A 5953-nucleotide genomic window follows, 5' to 3' on the forward strand; every position below is an offset into this window, starting at 1 on the left:
AACGGTGCTCAGACCCTTTCTCATCCTCGGGGCTGTGTCTGTGAGAAAATCAAGCTTTCAACAGCAGAGGGTCCTGGGTGGTGGGTGTTTGAGCTAGCACCCAGGCCTGTATACTAAGCTATCAATTTTTATAACTATTTTCAAACCTTATTCCTTTCTTTTTCTTTTTTAAAAAAAAATGGGCTCGTATGATCACGTTCTTTTGACTCTATTTTTATTACCACAGCTTTCGATCTTAACTCAAATGATGGTCGAGAAAGAAGGTAGACAGGCGCACGGCATTTTTACCCATCTAAACATCAGAGCTACGTCAATTTTCAGGCATTTTTATACTCACGATTTACGAAAGGAATATTGAATAAAGTTCAATTAATGATGCAAATGTCACCATAATGCTTTGGAAACAGTCAACTCCAACCATACGCTTGACGCAGAACAACATATTTCATCGTCGCAAAGAAAGGTAGACGGAGAATTGAGAGATTTCTTCAGCCTTCTCGGTCCAACCTCTATTTAAAGAAAAGAGCACTTTTGGCGATTGAGAGTCATTAAAATAAAAGACCAACACTTACTAATTGTGGAGCACGGATCAAACACCGTGCGAGTGTTCTGCGTCCTCCGTCATTCCGTGAGCGCTCCCCCATGCGCGTTAGGCAGATGTGGTGCACATCTCCTGCCTCCCCACGCCTCCCGCTCCCCAGCTTCTCGGGTCCCCGCGCGGTGATGGGCACGCGTGATGAGCCCCGTGCATCATGAGCCTCTTTTCTCAAGGATCGCCATGACAAAAGGACTGGTGTCCAGTGTTTTGAAGACTCTTAGTCCATATATATTTTCTTCCTGAGGTTTCAGGTAGAGGGTAAATTCATTCCATATCGGTCCATCCTGGCTGGAAGGAGACTTCCTATCATGATCATAATTAATTATCGATGTCTTTAAGAACCGCTTTTGCTGCTAGGATTACATTGTTTTCAAGACAGCAACCAAACCTAGACTGCTCGGCAGTGTGCATTGCAACTCGGCGGAGGCCTGGCGAACTGTAGGCATCCAGTTTTTTTAAAACTGAATAAATAATGAATAAGAGAAAAAATGATTGTCTGTTCGGGAATTTAAAATGATGGATTAAACCAGTTTATTGGATTTAACCTAACGGGACTAAATTAGGTGATGATTCAAGCGGCTGGACAAAAATGATAGTTTTAGCCAAACTGGCATTTACTTGACTTTGTTCTGACAACAGCCCAGTCATTCATCTATCGAAAAAGAAAAGCTTTGTTTTTGCTGAATTTACTGAACAGGCTATATGGAAGCCTGGAGCTTCTCAGGGCTCAACTTTCTGCCACAAGGAAAAATAATAAACCCAGAGAGATGAGTGGTAAGAGAGCCTAATACTATTACTTCAACCCTTTGATCCATGTGGACTTCTGGTCACGTGCGTTAATGAATTTCCCCTGTGTGCTAAGCCCGGTTCACTCGGGTGTCTGTCATCTGTAGTCTCCGACAGTAATTAACGAAGCTGGAGATGGTGAGGTAACAGAGAAACGATTTCTAAAACATTTCGTACACAGGCTGAAGGGGAAAGCGATTGAAGAGAAGGTAGAGATGATGTGGGTGTATCAGTCAGCTATCGCTGAATAACACATCGCCCCGAACAGGTGCGTAGACATTAAGTCTCTATTGTCATGCTCAGTGGCCCTCAAATCAGCTGCAGCAGCTCCTCAGACTTCAGGTCTGTCCGCCCACAGCAGTGTCTCTTTGAGGGTTACCCCTCTGCCAGGAGACCTGGAGTGTCCTAGTCCCCACCCAAGGACTCCGCTAGGTGACTTCTGCGGCATGAGCTATTCGAATGCTTTAAAATTTGCTTGCTTTTCTCATCTCTCCTCCTTTACAATCACGTGGTCTTCACCGCCATCTCGTCACATGCCCTCACGACGAGTGTGCATTAAAATGTTTTGAGTCGAGACTTTTTCTGCCCGCTTTCTAACCCATTGCACTGGGGCTTTGCATTGAACAGCTTTTAAAATTCTTATCACAGTAGTTCAGGCAGTTTATACGTTATAGTCTATTAAGACGATTCTATCCAAGTTTGTCGTAATTCAGAGATTACAGCTTCTGCGGGACGTTTTGTTAAGAACGTATTCATATATTCACTGTTAGCCGTCAAACACAGCCCATGAGCCTGCGTTTAACACCTCATTTCATAATAATCCAACAAAAAGGATAAAAAAAGCAATATTTATTAATCCTACGGAATGGGTTTTACAGGGACATCAATGGGTCCACGCTGTCTTCCCAACGCAAACGGTTCCGCATCTCTAGCCCTGTGAGGACGGACGGGCAAAGGGAGCCCGCAAAAGAAGGGACAGGCGTGAGATGTGAGAACTGCTCCTGTCTGCGTCACTCGGGTTATATAATTACCTTTTCTCACGCAGTCTTTTTTATCTCCTCTAAAAAGAATGCAAAATTTATTCTCGCAAGAGTGACAAACACCATCTGTGTTGTTCTTTGAGTGTGGGAACATCGCTTGATCAGATAGTTTAAGAAAGTATACGCCCTGTGCAAAGCCCACGGGCATGACTGTCATGTACCCAGACAGCGTTTCCCGAGGGTGGGGAGCCGGAAAAGCACATTTGGGCCCCTCAGGATCCCGAGACTCTGGCGACAGCCAGGCCACCCGTGGTTCCTCCTCCCAGCATCCATTCCAGTCAGAACCCCACTGCTGCTTTCTAAGTCCAGCTGGGTCCAGCCCCCTCCCCCAGCTTCCAGGGCTGGCTATGGGGACTGGATGAGGTGCGTCTGTGATCTAAGTCGCCCCAAGCGGAGCCAGTGACCAGCACCCCCAGACTCGTGCTGGACCTCATGGGAAGAGCAGTGTTCTCCCTGAAGGGACCGAGCCAGCAGGATGGCCTCCGGGAGGTGCTGGTGGCCCACACGCCGCCAGGAAGGAAGAGCCTGCTGGAGATGATGCCGGCCCAGAGGAAAGACAAGAGACAGGTTGCTAAGGATGCTACTCGAGCTCCTGGACCCAGACACCCTGGTCCCTGTCCAGCCCTGAGCTTCTCCACATGCGTCAGGAGCCTAGGTCCCCCCTCCCGCTTGGACTTCATCAGTATGGTACCTAACGGCATCGGAGGGACAAAAAGCCCAACAAGCACCCCAGAAACCAAGGGGAAGCCTTCCAGTGGAGACGCAAACACACACATCTCTGCACAAAATGGAGAACAAATATGACCTTCGTTGAGAGGGGAAGACTACCGGCTGCCTCCCCAGCTGTCACTCGCTCGCCCTTCATCCTCGGCGGCCGGGCCTGCTCCCAACTACAAACCCTAAAACGACAGTACTCACCTCACAAACTCCTGCGAGTCTGCGACCCGCTGTGGCCCAGTGGGATCGGAAGGTAAGACTAGCGGCAGGGTTGGTGGGAAGGTTTTCTTCCCTGCTAAAGAGACACATGAGGAGAAACATCCCTCTTCCTGCCCTTGGGTATAGCTGGGTGAGCTGGTGATGTCTGGAGGAGCTGCAGCTCTCTCGTGATCGTGAGGAGAATGACAGCCAGTGCACGGGGTGGGCAAACAGAAACATCTGGATGCCACTGGCGTGCCACCGGATTAATGAACCTGGGAACCGACCACTTCCGAATCTTTGATATGACATATAATCGACTCCTATCATTTCAGCCGCTTTGGGGAGGGTTTCTAACTGCAGCCGACGTCACCCTAAGTAACACACAGACCTCACGCCCTCTCCATGTCCTTGCGGCTTGTGGAGCCAGGTTCCAGCGGCCCCTTGGGAGACCAGACTCAGTGTAATGAGACCCTGTCTCGGCGGGCGTGCTGGAGCGTCGAGCTTGGGAACGAGAATGTGGAGTTTGGAACCACACGAGTTCACCAATACCTCGACCAACCGCTATCTGCTTAGAAGGCTGACCCGCTCAACCTTGGCCACTTCCGACTCACTCCGAGACATCTGAGGCGGGCAGAGAACAGTCACAGGCGAGATTTGCTGGGTCGGCAAGAACGCAGCCCGCACCGTACGGTTCCACGAGAAAAGGGGGTCCCAGCCGCCCCCACGTGCGCTCGTCACTCACTGTTTTCACTAAGTAAGTGCTCGCCGGCATCTTCTCTGCTTAACGTCACATCAGTCAAATACTTTACGTTCTCAAAGACAAGGAAAAGAGAACTTTAAGGCTCTGCTTTTGGAGCAGGAGGGAAAGCAGCCAAGAAGACGTGAACATGAAAACAGGTGACCATGTTCCAATAAAACTTTATTTACGGAACAGACGACGGGCCAGGTTTGGTCCACGGCTGTAGTTTTCTGACTTGTGAGCTCAGAAGCAGGCGGTGTCTGTGCTTCTCATGGGAAGGCTCCCCGGCGGGTGAGGCTGCATGTGCCTATGACCCCGTCACTGCGTGGAAAGGAGAAGACAAGGTGGCCCCGCGTGGGACCCTTGGAGGCCGAGGCCGGTCAGCGAGCAGTCGGCGAATGAGCACTATAGGTCCTGAACCATCGGGGTGGCGAGGAGCCCTTCTCAGAGCTGCAGAACCTCTCCTCGGGGACAGCTGTCCTGTGTCACCGTCTCGGGGAGTGGAGACTGCGCCCACCTTAGAGGCTTCCCCAGAGCGCTGCCCCTCCGCCCCAAGAACCTCTGGTGGCATCTCAGACATGGCCACACTGTCTACTGGGAAATGTGTTTGTTTAGCTGGGCACATCCCACTGCACAGCAGTGGGAACAAAGTCAGGATTCTGAGAGCAAAGGGTAGAATTAAAAAGTCGGACACTGCAAAGAGCTGGTGAGAACGAGGAGAAACAGGAACCCTTCAAAGCGTAAACACGTACTTAGCACGGGACCCCACAAACCCCCTCCTGGCCAACAAAGAGGTGCGCCCGAGTGCGTGTGGCGGCTTCGCTCATAACAGCCCAGACCCGGACACGATCCAAATGTCCGTCAGCGTGTGAGAGGGCAAACGAGCGGGTGTCTCTACACCAGCAACGAGACGCTTCTCCGCAGGAAGACGAGCCGAGCTACAGGCTAGCGTGACGGCACGCGCGACCCGCCCGGGCACTTGCTGACCGAGAAGTGAGCGAGACACCGCGTGCTGCGCGATGCCACACAGAGTGACAGAGGAGAGGGGGCGTCTGAACGACGCAAAGGGAAGGACTTGCAGCGTGACCGACTCAGCCGTTACAGATGAGCCACACCCTATAGACCTCTGAACGGCCTTCTGGAAACTCTCGTCACACCTGCAAGATAAACAAGCTGCAGACAGACAGGACCAGTGATCTGGGAATCCCTCCCCCGTGCAGCCCCCACCCGAAACTCCCCCTGCCCATCCTGAGTCATGAGGCGCAGGTAGAACCTCAGACGAAGGACTCCCGCGCCCCTTGCGTGGACACCGCAGAGGTATGTGAGCCGTGAGGCATCTAACCAGGGGAGCTCGTGCTCTGGTGCTGCTGAGCCCCGCGGCTCTGCCAGCTGATAAATTCTCCGTCCTCTAACGAAGTGGTCTGAGCATCCAGTTTCCTCCATCGGGTGTCACTTCCTGCAACAACTGGACGTTCTCGAAAGGACAGATCCTATTCGTAGTGATGGAAAGAAAATTAGCGTTTGCCTGGCCCTAGAAGTCATGGGCGTACTGACTAAGAAGGAAAAAGAGGGAGCTTTGGGGTGACGGAACTGTTCTGTATCTTGATCGTGCTGGTAGTTGCATTGTATATGTACTTGTTAAAATGCATCAGTCTGTACATGGAAAATGAATGTGCTTTGCTGCATATAAACTATATTTCCATAAAGCTCACTTTTTAATAATCTATATATTTGATAAACCCGAAATGCACAGCATATAAACTCATCTCAGACATGACCATTATCATCATCTCCAGCACTTCACCACCGTCTGACCCAACTCTCTGTCACCTCCCACCTGGACCCCTGTAAAAGCCCCCCACCAACTGCCTT

Source organism: Pteropus alecto, unplaced genomic scaffold (assembly GCF_000325575.1).
Source record: "Pteropus alecto unplaced genomic scaffold, ASM32557v1 scaffold213, whole genome shotgun sequence".
NCBI lineage: Eukaryota > Metazoa > Chordata > Mammalia > Chiroptera > Pteropodidae > Pteropus > Pteropus alecto.